At 42.3% G+C, this 14,638-nt stretch overlaps 1 protein-coding gene across 18 annotated transcripts in view; it reads right to left on the bottom strand.

Annotated features, from left to right (window-relative positions):
* LOC106575161 (bromodomain adjacent to zinc finger domain protein 2B) overlaps positions 1–11,906 on the bottom strand; it is a 69,707-nt gene extending 57,801 nt beyond the window's left edge. For 14 of the 18 annotated variants that reach the window (XM_082963430.1, XM_082963443.1, XM_082963437.1 and 11 more), the window contains exon 1: positions 11,686–11,906. The gene's annotated coding sequence lies outside the window, so the exon portion shown is untranslated. Of the gene's footprint in view, positions 1–11,188; positions 11,611–11,685 lie in introns of those variants that run through there. The other 4 variants (XM_082963433.1, XM_082963434.1, XM_082963431.1 and 1 more) reach the window with 2 other exon arrangements.
* Between the last annotated feature and the right edge of the window lie 2,732 nt (positions 11,907–14,638).

Below are 14,638 nucleotides of genomic sequence, written 5' to 3'. Positions count from 1 at the left end.
GTAAGCTCTACTCAAACACAGTCATAAGCAATACAATGATAGCAAGCAGCATCTGACTAGGCCTAAACATTCTGTAAGCCTGCAGGCACAAAACAACAGGTCCACATAGAACAAGGCTTTTCAACTCCAGGCCTCCAGGGCAACAGCTGTGACGTGGCCCAGGAGGCTTGGAATTGAATAGTGCCTTTGGCGGAGGGAACCGTCACGATAAATCTAGTAATGTAGACTTAACTTCAGTGACGAGAAACCTTAGCAATGCCTTCATAAAGTGCCATTCGATGACAGACACGCTAAAAAGGTGTTTGTCTCCTTTTGCTCCCGGCTCATCTGTGATGTCGCAGGCCAGGGAGGGAGGGAGGGATGAAAGCGGAGGGCACTGACTGTGAACTGGCCGCAGACATTTTTCTGAAACCTCCGGAACAAAACAGGCAAGTCTTGACAATCTACCCACCACTGAGTCGTCACACAATCAGTTGCAGGAAACCGATCCCTAAATAGCAGTGATTCATCTCTTCATCGCATAAAGTCAGTACACAGAACACAAAGAGCCCCTCTCTCTCTCTCTCCCCCCCTTCTCTCTTTCTGCTTAAAAATACTGCTTCTCCCAGCTTTCTTTTGCGTGTGATTTACTGGCAATGTTTAACTGTGGGGCAGTATCTTTTATCGTTACATGATCTGGAGCTGAAAGCTGACAAAATGGAATTTGTGGCGAGACGTGAGTGTCTGTTCTGTGGAGAGACGAGGGAGAGGGGAGGGAGAAGAATCTGTGCACAGAAATGTTTGCCTAAGTGCAATTCAGATCCTCTCTCTCGGCTTATTCAGAAGAGCCTCTCTGTGTGTTCTATTCCATGAAATCCCTTCTTCCTAGACCTGATGGAGCAAGTCCCATTCCTGGGGAGTGGGTTATCCCACACAATGTAAAGCACAAGAACTGGCTGAAAAGCAACGAACATAAACACAATCCATTTGTGGGATTTAAGAGAGAGCACACCCTCGAGGGACTGTCATTATGTAACACAAACAGTGTGTGTGTGTGTGTGTGTGTGTGTGTGTGTGTGTGTGTGTGTGTGTACGCATTAGCGCATGGGCGTATGTGTGAGCGTATGGGTGAGCGTGAGCATGATGGTACTGTATGTGTGTGCCATTTATGATTCAGCCCTGTTACTGCTACTCCCAATGTGGCTAGGAGCCAATTCCTACAGTAGCATCATGATGAATCTGAGGGGAGCCTCTCTCCGTCTCCCTCCACTTAGCCTATGGGGCTATCATTCACCGGCTAATTGGACGGACCTGCCTCTGGCCTCAGCTTAACGGTCCAATGCAATCGTTTTTATCTCAACATCAAATCATTTCTGGGTAACAATTAAATAACTTACTGTGATTGTTTTAAATGAAAATGGTAAAAATAAATTTAAAATAGGTTCTTAGCAAAGAGCATTTTCTCATGCAAGAATTTTGCTAGAACTCTCTGGGAGTGGTCTGAGTGGGGAGCGGAAAACTGAAGAAAAATACATGTTTTTTATCTTTATTTAACTAGGCAAGTCAGTTAATAACAAATTCTTATTTACAATGGCGGCTTACCCTGGCAACGCTGGGCCAATTGTGCGCCGCCCTTAGGGACTCCCAATCACAGCCGGATGTGATAAAGCCAGGATCCGAACCAGGGACTGTAGTGACACCTCCTGCATTGAGATGCAGTGTCTTAGACCACTGCGCCACTGGGGAGCTCAGAGAGGTTTGGAACTCTCTTTCTTATTGGTCTATTAACTCATTTACCATATGGTGATGTCACCATGGAAGGCCAAAACTCCATCCCACCAAAACAGGCTGAAATGTATTTTTAAATAGCATTATCATACATTTTACAATTTCACAGTATTATTCCAACCGCATCGTGTAGAAATATATATAAAACCCAGGGAAATCAAAACGCTGACTGCACTGAGCCTTTAAGACACGTTGATGTAACGTTCACTACCGTGGGACTTCATTCATACAGGCTATACAATTGATACTTGGCTACACAAATGAACCATGAGAAGTAGGATGAAGTAGGATGAAGTAGCCTCTAGAGTAGTACACTGATCTGAGGTGAGCTTGGCACCCCTCCTTATTGGTTACAGTTACGATTCAGAGAAAGAAGTGCCTATGGGCAACTTGTATCCGGAGCGCACCACTGTCTGTCTGAGTGAGTGGATGAGAGGACGCAGCCGCTCCGACAGAGCAGAGCAGAGCTCCATGGCTCAGTGTCATCCCAACAGCCTTGACAATCTACCAAGACGACGCGTGAAGGTCACTCACAGCAGCCGCCAACGCAGCTGTCACGCCTTTCCCACCCACCGCCCTCTCTCTCTCCCGCCTGGCCGGCTCTGGGTCGACCAACAAACGACCAACCATTCATACCCTGCAATAATCCTCTCTCTGTACTCCCCCTATTAGTCTAGCTCAGCCTCAACATGGAACTCCATACTACAAGAGATAGTTTAAAATACAAGATAATCACCAAAGTTCATCTACAAGCTAACATTCAACCTACTATAAAGCACAGGGGGAAAGATGAGAGATGTCCATCTGTCTTGATTCCTGCATTACTGTGTTTCGGTGGCTAAAGTTTCCATTAAATGAATCGCCTGTCTCAATCAGTGAGTCAATAAAAGCCCAATCCTGTCAAACTCTGAGGGAGATGTGTGTGTGCGTGTGTATACATGTATATGTGTGCGTGTGTGTGTGCGCGCGCGCGTGTGTGCATGCGTGTATGTTTGGAGGGAGTGAAGAGCTCTGACAGGTGAGTGATTGAGTGCTTTCATTTCCCCCCAGTGTTGAGATTACACACACACACACACACACACACACACACACACACACACACACACACACACACACACACACACACACACACACACACAGAGAGATGTTGTTTCCGCTTCTGGTCCATGCTTAAATTAGCTCTAAATATTTGGATTACACGCGGGAGCTCTCACAGAGGATTTAGCCTGCAGGCCAGGGGGATGTGTGGATGTTTCCATCTTTGAACAAACATAAGATACACACACACACACACACAGGCAAACACAAGCACACCCGCACAAGTATACCCGCACACACAGGCACACACTAGTTCAAACCACAACACAACAACCACAAAACACCAATCCTACCAAGGCCCACAAGGCCGACTACCCTGCAACCCAATCCATTGATGTTATTATGTAGTCTAAGAGTTTCAGTTAGTAGAGGGTGGATACTAACTCCAGACACTGCTCCCATGCAGCCCTGTGAGCTAGTAGAGGTCAGTGCCCCCCAGCCTGAGATAAAGGCGTCTCCCCGTCCTCTCTCCGAGCGCCTGCTTGGGTAGAGGCGTCTCGCGTTACAGCTGTCTCTCAGTTTCATCGTTTAGAGAAAGGGACAATGCCACAAGGCAGGCAGCTAGCCTTTCATGGCGGCCAGGAATAACAACAGCCACTCTGGGGCAGACGGAGGAGAGGAGCGACGATTTCTCTGTTTCTCTGTTTCAACTCCCGCCAAATGGAGGCTAGAGGAGAGATCACCACAGCATGTGTCTAGGCTATCTGTGGAAGGGAATGAGGTCTGAGAGAAAATGGTGGCACATTTTCAACTTTCCATTTCCTTCTCACAGGCCTTTAATGAATGACTTGTTACATGTGGTTCCCTGCTTTTTCCTGCTTGTAGGCTAAGTGTCTTTTAGTTATTGCACAGCACACGCGTATGGGAAAAGACGGACGAATCCTGATGGAGAACAGATTGTAGAACATCAAATGAACAGATAGAATCCGTCCATTCTCGGAATAACTCCACGGTGCATCTGTACTAGTCACGCTAGTGTGGATTACTTGAATCCCCCTCTTCCCGAGGCGAAGTTCCTGTTCTGTCCTCCAGTTCTAAAAACAGCCAGTTAGCTTCGGGTCAAAGTAATGACTCATCCAATCAGGAGAATGTTTAGGCAGCAGCTCTGTTACAAGGTAGGTTGAGTCAAGCTGAAATCACCATGACATGCAAAGGCCTAATCTATATTGTAGGCTACATTTTACTAGATGAGTAAAAGTCAATATAGAAAGTTTAGCACTGGCGGACTTGCCATTAGGCAGAAGAGGCAATTGCTTCAGGCTTCACATCATCATCATCATCATCATCATTAAGGGGCCTCATGAGCTGGGTATAATAAAAAATAAACATTTTTTTTTTATTTTTACAAATTTCCCCGCTTGAGGCACCCCTCACGCTGTGTCTCTTTAAGCTAGAGATATCTGTTTTTTTGCATGGGCTCTGTCCCAATCCACCGCATTCGCCAATGTCTGCCTTCCGCATCCGCGGTGGAAGGTGGCAGAGCTACAGCGGTGTTGGTCAGACAATGAAACATCCCAAAAATCTGTATTCTCATGAAAACATCTGAGGCATTCGAACGTTTTGGGCTACACACTAATATAGAAAGACTCTCACGAACACGATGGTGTTCTCTGTTTTGCGCTACGACCCCCAGAAGTGTCACGGGACTTGTAATGGAAGTGAATAGGGCATTTCCACGTCAAAGGTATACAGGTAATTCCACAGTAAAAAACACATTTTCAAAATCCTGTCCTGAGCTTCCTTTTATCTCTCGTATATAGGACAGACACTTCAAAACATGCTTCCTTTTGATTCTGTTTTGTTATGTATGAATCTGTTATTCAACGTGTTTCTATGGACTACTAGATGTAAGGCCAAATTCAATGTTTCATCAAATCATTTTGGTATAGATTTTGTGATACCTACAGGGGTCCTAGAATTCCAAATCAAATGGTATGACCATCTTAAAACAATTCCATATGTTAGCGTAGTAAGAAACCAGGCCCGCGCCCTGGGTATTGAACTCTTACCCTACTAGATCTGGAGCCTGCTGGTTTTCTGTTCTACCAGACAATCATTTCACACACCTGGTGTCCCAGGGCTAAATCAGTCCCTGATTAGAGGGGTACAATGAAAAAAAGCAGTGGAACTGGCTTCGGGGTCCAGTGTTGAGTTTGAGGGCTCTAGGGGGATACAATATGTATATCTTTAGTAAAAAGACAGGTGCTGCTGATAATACTGCCATCATCGTCAAGGCAGAGGACATGTACGTATAGCCCATGTATCTGATGCTGTCTGGCCAAAAAGAGTATGGCATGTCATACTCTTTTTGGCCAGACTGCATCTGATACATGGGTTACATATAGTAAGACAGAGGGGCGCCGTTTCACTCGCTCGGATGCTTTCTCCAGTGAAATAGTTTCATCCACTTGTGAATCGAAGGAAAGGTGGCGGGGTCACAGTGCACTGTTCGGACGCTGGAATAATTTGGATGAACGTGTGAAGACTGGCCCCCGCCTGGGGCCTCCAAATCACTAAGTACGCCCCTGAAGTTTAGTCCTATTATCTGTGAATCAGCTCTAGTACAATACAACTGACACATGCATCTGTCTGCTGCATGGCTGTAGCCTAGGCCTAAGATCTCTTTACTCCTGCCCTACTCATCCAAATGCAAGCAGGACTGTTTACAAAGAAGACCTTCCACTGTATGGTTACTGCTGAGCAACACAAATTAGGCTATTTCATTGCTGAACAGATTCCTTTTTTTCCCCCCATCCCTCTACATCCTTGTCAGTTCTTATGGCGCTCAGTTAAAATGTAATATTTAAAATTCTGGCTAGGTTGCAGCAGTCTGCCAGCACAGCTAAAATGAAAAGCCTTAGTGGCAGCAGTGACCAGATTTTAAATGCTGGACGATCAATAAATAAAAGGTTGATTGTTGAAGCGCAACCTCAGAGTGTGTGTGTGTGTGCCTGTGTGTGCGTGTTTCCTTTTAACAGCCACCCAGGGGCTACTCCATGCTCCTCAATCCTGCAACCAGCTGTCCTAGTATGATGAACAACATTGACCGTTCCCGGCACCACAACAATACAAAACCTTACACAATTCCCATTCCCACATCCAAAGATATTTCTATCCGCAATGCCAACAACACTTCAGAATTCCCAGCATGTGAGAGATACTGCAGATACGTGAATAGAGCATGCAGGCTGCAAACTATTTTAGTAGAGAATGTAAAAGGGTGATAAGCCAAGCAAACAGGCTTAGGCTAGGCTATACTACGATTGGTATTTCCAACAGCGTCCCCATTATCACAGTAGGCAGGGACTCAATCACTGAAGCATTCCAGCCCCGGCACACACAGGCAATATGACAATCTCCCGTAGGGCAAAAAGAAATGGACGGCTCGCTGGTGAAGACCACTAATAGTGGATTGCTCCTTACGCATAGCTTAGGATATACCCTCCTTCAGATGATGTCATTCGAAAGCATCAACCTTGGACCCACTCTGAAGGACTCGTGTTAAGCAGAGCTGTGGTTTATCCGACTCTTTTGTCATAGGGTATCATGCCATACACGTTTAGCATGGCTACAGACAAGACAGAGCGGCTGGCGTTAAGCAGTAGGCCTAGCTAAGCTACTACTAGGCTATGAATGAAACCATGTTGTTTTGGGGGAAAAGGATAGTCTTCTGTAGCCTATACTTGGCTCAGTTCCTACATCAGTTCCTACATCAGTTTGCATCTTAGATTGAAGTGTGCTCATTCGGGACAGAAGGCAGGAAACTGTAAGGCCTAATACTTGGCTACTGTAAGCAATAGCCTACAGCTGAAATTAAAGACAGGTTTTTGTCTCTGCCTCAAACACCCTCACAAATCAAGTCAATAATCCTGGTTTTCCCTTTGTGACTGTTTTGAGAAAACGGGCTGGATTTATGATACAGTACAAAGAAGGAAGAATGAATCGACAGACAGGCTTTATAGACTTTCTGCAGAGCTCAAGGACTTTGAAAATGAGGCGTTACTTGAGGGAGAAATCAACCTCTTCACCTTGCCAGTGGAACAACAAGCATCCTGACAGACAGACCATGGAAAAAATAACCTTGAGTTTCATCAAGGAAATTCTCACATTGAATGATAAATAGGAAGAAGCCCAGGGGACGGAAAACAAAAAGACCTAAGCAGCTAATCGCCTCCCTTTCTCCCAAACATGGCCTTCGGTATTTCAGAAACAAAGTGAACTTGGCGTGACCTGGTTGTACAAAAGGCATTTATGCTACTATCTGTGGAGTCTATGAAAGCACCAATAACACACGGATTATTTGTGCGTGTTAAACAAGCCAGACTGCTGTAAAACTGACATCTGCTTGTACCAGTAATGGTCCCCTTGACACAGTTACTTTCGGTTCATGTCACAAACTGAACCAGGCCACCGTAGATGCCCATGGTATGTTCTTGCATACTGCCGACATTCATCTTGCATACTACCACCATGTTTGTAAAGTGGATGTGTGGGCTATAACGTAGGCTAGGCTATGTAAAAACGTTACGTCAATACTATATCTCAACTTAATGTACAGCGTGACTAGAATAGCAAAGTGAAGGTGAAGTAGGTCATAGGAGCACTAACAAACCTGCCCTACAACTGCTGCCGCTAACTTATAGGCCTCGGTCAACAGTTGTGCTAATGAGTATAGACTACACATGCTGCAAGTAACATTTTCAGACATGACAGTTACCATGCACAGTAACAAAGGTTCAATAGCCAACAATAATAATCAGCGTTAGCCTAATTAAACATTTCGCATTTTAAGCCAATTCCTGCATCGCTACAGGGCCATCAATTTCACCACGCATCTTTATAAAAGCCTCTGTCTAGTTAGTACTTGACTTCGGAGAAGTCGTGTGTGAGAGAGCTTGAAGTAAACACAGGGATGGAGGACTCAGTGACAATCCAGCTTTAGGTAATTAGGCTCTGGTTGATTCATTTCACATAACACAAAACAGACTTACTTCTTCTTTCGAGATGAAAACTTCAAATGAGTGTGAACAACTCACAGCCAATACAATGCAGTTCACAGACTGTACCCAACTGTTCGTTCCCTTATCCCCAGATCTAAGATCTGTTTACAGAAGCTAATCAATCTCTGTGTAGGCCATACAAAACAACATAAACATGGAAACCAATGCCAGAAACAAACAATGTAGGCCTTCGTTTCTAGGGTTACAGTAATAAATGCTTCATTACAGTGTCTCACAAACAATGAAGGGAAACATTGAAACTAGCACAAGGAGGTGCAGTATAGGAATATAGCACGCTAATCAAATTCAGTGCACACTGCAATCAGAGAGAGCCATGGGGGCATTGCGTTTAAGATCAATTCAAAGAGTGGTAGCGTTGATAGCGACAAACTGTTTGATTGTTGACTGGATAACCATCCTCACCTCCTTTCAAAAAGACAAAAAAATGGTGGACACCAAAGCAGGCACGTTCCTCTAACATTATTAGCCCTAATTTCAATAGTACAGGATTAGACAGAATAGACTTGTGTGCATATGGGATTGTCTGTAGAAAAGCTGTCCAAGTTTTGTCCGTTTCAGCACCCCCAGACACAGGGGCTCCTAAACCTAATTTCTCCTAATCAGCTTAGTCAATAGCAACCATTTGGTGCAACGTTGGGTAGACATGCAAATAGGGCTTAAACATGCCTATCTTTAATTCCTGAATGTTCAAGTCAAGCGGAAGTCCTTTTTATCTCCTGGCAAAGAAAACAACATTCTGTGGGGGGGAAGAGAGAGAGCGGGGAGGCGAGGTGGGGGAGAGAGAGAGAAAGAAGGCAAGGGGGAGAGAGAGAGAAAGAAGGCAAGGGGGGAGAGAGAGAGAGAGAGAGAGAGAGAGAGAGAGAGAGAGAGAGAGAGAGAGAGAGAGAAAGAGAGAGAGAGAAAGAGAGAGAGACAGAGAGGGGGGAGAGAGAGAGAGAGAGAGAGAGAGAGAGAGAGAGAAAGAAAGAGAGAAAGAGAGAGAGAGAGAGACAGAGAGGGGGAGAGAGAGAGAGAGAGAGAGAGAGAGAGAGAGAGAGAGAGAGAGAGAGAGGTGGGGGACTACAGTTACATTGTTTTGCTTCTCTTGGCCAGGCATGGAGACATCCCTGATTTGAGTATGCTTGAGGTAGCACAGTTTGCTTCCATTTCAAACCAACATCACAAACAAGCCCTGACAGATTTGTTCTCTCTCACTCACATTATGGGGAAACACACAGCAACACAAGTATATTAGTGCTCCTCTGCCCTGTTCTGCTGTGTGTGTGTTCAGCTGCAGCACACACACACACACACACACACACACACACACACACACACACACACACACACACACACACACACACACACACACACACACACACACACACACACAAAAGAAGCTAACAATAGACGTTTGTAATAGCGGTGGAAAAATGGGAGAGACTGTTCCGTTTCAATTCACTGATACCACTAATGGCTTCTTAGCAGCTCCATGAAATCAAGCAGCTGTCATGTCCATGCATCAGCACAGGGAGAGGAGAGGAGCCATTCCCAGAAGGAAAAAGGCATTGCGCCTCCCTCAGCAAGGATGTTTGGCTAAACATCTGCTCCTGTGCACTTTAGCTTGCAGTAAATATCGAAACAAAGAGGGTGGGAGGTGAAATGATTAGATTTCCTATCACAAAGCATCATTGTTGTTGTTTTTTTGTTTTTTTTTACAACAACTGCTTGTGAGACGACAACTGAGATCCATTTTAAAGACTATCCCACAGGGATGTGGTGGATGGATGCTCACCAGAACAACTGATGATGAGAGTATAATCTCTAGTGTGACAGGAGAGTCTTTGATGATAAACTAAATGGTTTGTTACTTTGGGTAACCTACGTTTGGAATCTTTCCTCCACTATAACATCAACAAAACACACAAATGAACCCATGGCATGTTATAACATGGTAATAAAAAAACTCAAATTCAGCCTACTGTCATCACTACCTACTGTCTCTGTCACACCTCTGCCATCTTCTCAGAAATGAGCTTTTACAATGACGAGACGGTGGATAAAGACTAGGCAACATATTGTTCAATAGTGCATACCACTTATGGCATGACAATTAGGCCCAGACCTATAGTCACCTAAGGTGAACTTTGTGTTATTACCGGTAGATAAGCCAAGGCACATTATCTTTGCCTTTTATTTGTAAACAAGTGTCAACGACTCCCACATTGCAAAGGGGAGTAAGCAAACGAGAAAAGAGGGGAAAGGGGAAAAGTTGTCATTTGTATAAACATCCATAGCTGTTGATCAATGTCTAAACGTATTAGACTACTTGGCTATTAGTCCATTCAACAATATAAAAAAAAAAATGCAATAACAAAAAGTATGATGATATATCATGTTTATTCTAATCGATTATGATTAGCCTATTGCCTAATTCCAGCGGTTGAACGTTTAAAACACATAATGTGTGCTATTCATGTTATTGAATAAAAGTGGTGTGACAAATAACACCTTTATCAAAGTGTCATTGATAAACTAGAAAAAGTGCATGTAGAAAATACCTAACCAAGTCCAGTGAGAGAGAAAAAAAATCGAGGTTAAAAAAGGCAGTTTGCATGCCATCTCCACCTGTCACTACCGTATTAAAACACACCGTTTGTGTATTTTGAGATTTCAAAAACACGTATCCGATTATTTTTTTTGCAACACTGTATAATGTCACTGTAACATTGTAGCTTAACCCCACTCTTCTTCAAACGTTAACACCAAATTGTTACAACTCAAGCCTTTCCAACCACAGGCTAACGTTGGCTACATTTTCCTTAAACTTCACATGACGTCATCGTGTACATTTCTTTCCCGACTCTAGTTTAAACTTTCTCTGTGTAAAAACATGGACACGTTCCCTTCACGCGTGGGGTGCTTGGGGAATTTAAATCAACCAAGATGGCGAAAAGCTTGTTGTTTGGAAGGGCAAGAAAAATGGAGGATATTGTAATATACACAAAGGGATACATTTCAACAACTCGGCCAGGCAGCAGCTGCTTCTTGTTTTGAGGAAGCGACAAAAGATAGCTTCAGCCAGTTGTAAAAAGAGCCCGAAACTCGACAAAAAAAAAAAACATCAAACTGATTTTTACTAATAAGATATCTAATTTTACCTGGCGAACCATAACACAATCTGTTGTATAGTTAAATGAAGTATTTATGTTTATGCTTACTAATTATTTTATTTTCGCCTTGAAGAGCTATTAGCTGGCTCGGATTTTGCCCCGTCTGTAAACGGACAGCTAAATAGACCAAAGGTAGCTTGTGCTCCCTACCTTCATTGACTCCCACATCGTTCCTTTAAATGTGCACACACAAAAAATACTAGCCAACTTATGTACAACAGCGGGTAGAAACATCTTCCAAAAAAGTTTTCCTCAACTAAAATAAAACCGTTTTTATTTAAAAAAAATAAAAATAAAACAGTTCAATTAAAGCGCACGAGAGAGGACACAAAGACGATCCCGACTATCAGGTCACAACTAGCTTGATCTGAGCAACGACAAAAACACTCCCGTTTCATCCAGAAAACTACTTTGATGTAGCCTATTGTTTTACCATGCACTAAAGGCGCACATGCCGATTGCTTAGAATAACATTGTATCTATTTGATAAGTTTCTATCAATCTGCAGTTGACGATTGAGGGACACACGCAGTAAGCAAAGAAACTACAGCTCGCCTCGCGAAACAAATCAAGCCAGCTACATCGCTTGTTCTATGATATAACAGACCGTCTTCTTTACCCCCACCTTGAAATAAGAGGACACTTACCTTTAGTTTCGATACTAATACTTATTTCCAACGGGATTTTGTTTCAAGTAATACTTCGTGTAGCCTTCTAGTCTCTTTTCGATTTCGTTTTGAAAGAGGCCGGTAACAGATGATAAAGAAAGGAATTGGGCAGTAATTGAGTCTCGGTGTGAGTGAGTGTGTGTGTTAGTTACTAACAGCAGATTGAAGGAGACTCTTCTCAAGGTTTATTCAGCTCCACTTCAAGGAACCAATGTGACGTCAGCTTACATGCTGCCACAAAAGAAAACTTGTATTTGACATTAACAGAGATCAATGTTTGTTTTAATTAGGAAAACAATAGTACACTACGTTTAGACAGTTGAACTATGATTAGGGCTACACCATATGCTAATGTGACAGGGGGAAAAAAACAAGAACAAACAAAAGCATCTATTGAATTGATTCAAGGATGAGGAATCTTATTGGCTTGTTTTGTTTGTTAATTATTTTTTTTTAAAGTTTTGTAATTGATTATTCATCATCATTGATATTATTAATAGATGACCTGCATAATGCAAATCATGTATGGAATGACTGAAACTTCTCAAATTAGAATATTTACTTTCAGTGCATGTTCCATAGGCTAGAGATCAACTAGTCACATTAATGTGATTCCAAGTATCAGGGACATAAACATGTTGTCTATGGAAATGCAATAATAAAACATATTTTTCTGAACTGTGCATTGCTGTTTTAAAACGCATGCATGTGTGGAATTAGAATGAATGCTCAAAATGTGTTTGGTCATCATTTGTGACATGTGATGCTCAAATGTAGTTAATATTTAATATTAACTCTCACATTGTGTCTTTCCTAATCTTGGGACAGGATAAACAGTGGTACTGCTGCCCAAATCGTTATGTGTGTTTTCATAATCTGTTTAGGTTTATAGTGACAGATGAACCCTCAAAAGATAATCCTGAATGTGATCAAAGTATCCCCTTTATGTCACTTCCAATGATTTACAGCTAGAATAAGTGGGAGGTACTTGTGCAAATGTTGCCTTTTGGTTTTCAAACAGAACGCACTTGCAAAACAGAAAATCCAGGGGAGAAATACACAGATCTTTTCCTAAGGAGAAGATCAATACCATTGCATGGCAAAGACACAACAGCCATCTGTGTGCCTAATTGTACGCTCTATACCTCTGTCTCTGAACACATAATAAGCAACAGGCTGAGCATGGGCCCTGTGACCCAGACAAGGTTTAAATCAGTCAGACGGGGTGCAGGCAGCCAGATTATTTCATTGAACTGGAAAACAACAAGGGGAGGAGTGGTTAAAAATGGAATGGGTACAACTGCTCTGCTCTGTTTACATGCCCCTGGCCCCACCCTTAATTTGTTTTGCTGTTTTCACATGTTGAGCTTAAATTTCACATGTGAAACCAAATTTTCACATGTATAAAATGTAGACTTCACATGTTAACACCACCTTTTCACATTTGAGGAGAATGACATGTTTTCACCTCACAGGTGAATTGCAGTTTCAGGTGACATTCGCATAGAATTTTTTTTTTTGCGGTTTCACATGTTAAAAACGTGCACATGTGAAAATTTGCTGTGTAGTTCTATGTGAAAAACATTCACGTGAAAATGTACTTCCACATGTGGAATTGCGAGTTTAAATGTGAAATTCAATCACGTTTAAAGATCTAATTTGCAGGATCACACGTAAAAAAAACTCCATGTGAAAATCTCACTTTCACATGTGAAATTGCATTTCCACATGTGGAATTGCATTTTCACATGTGAAAACATTCACATGTGAAAATCACATTTGCAGTTTCATATGCGAAAACGTCCACATGTGATTGTTTTTCACCTAAACTTGAAATTCCACATGTGAAAGTGAGATTTTCACGTGAACGTTTTTCACATATAAAACAGCAAATTCGATTTTTGCATGTCATTGCTTTTCAAATGTGAGCTTGCAATTCTACATGTGAAAGTCAAAATCAAATGAATAGTTTCACATGCAAGAAAACTCCACATGTGAAAGTATTTAGCAAATTCACATGTGGGGTTGAATAATGTTATTCTCATCACATGTGAAAAGATGTTGCAATAGCAATGTTGCAGTAACAATGTTTTCACTGGTGGAATTACAATGACCACATCTAAAAAGCCCAAATGCGGGACAAGGGAATGATTTTACAGGACATTCGCAGAACAGTGGACAGAATAAAACATTTTCGGACAGGTTAATGGGTCACGTTTAAATGGCGACTTTGTGTTAAAGGGGCATTCCTTAGTTGCTACATCCATTTTTGGACTTATAAATTAATGATATGTACCCATTGATTCTTGAACAATGTAACGTATTTAGCCTCATCAGCTTAGTTCAACTTAGTTCGATGGTCTGTCCTTGCATCCATAGCATAGTCTACGGATTTGAGAGTGGTTGTATTTCTCCAGCCCCATCACTCAGCTTTCTACTGAAACTGTGGCGGGGAGAACCCTTTGTTAATGTTTCAATTAAGGATTGCCGCTTTAAGCGCCTTTAATAGAGTAATAGTGTTATTATATGATGCAATCCTCTAGACTGAGTTACTTTTGTGCCATTCATATCAATGAAAACTTCTGAAGTCGAGGGGGGGTTCAATGAAAATGATTAAATGCGCATGTGTTTTCCCCCCCCATGTGATTTTTTTCATGTGTTTTTGTTGTTGTAAGGGCACCCTCACACCATATAGATGCTAACCACTCAGAGGATGAAATGAGGAAATGAGAATAGAATAGAGTGCTTCCTTTGTGTCACTTAAGGCAATATCTATGTATGCCTATGTATCACAGGAGAGCAATAATATTGTGCATGATTTTCAATGTTAGTTTGAAAAGAGCATTCATTTAAAGGAGTTGTAATTAGGTGATATCTAGGAAGCATTACTATAACATTATCTAAACTCTGAAAATGACTATTGAAATCACCT

The sequence above is a fragment of the Salmo salar genome, chromosome 17 (assembly GCF_965601325.2).
Source record: "Salmo salar chromosome 17, fSalSal1, whole genome shotgun sequence".
Lineage (NCBI taxonomy): Eukaryota > Metazoa > Chordata > Actinopteri > Salmoniformes > Salmonidae > Salmo > Salmo salar.
Note: the sequence above shows the minus strand (reverse complement) of the source record. Positions and strands in the feature narration are given on the sequence as shown.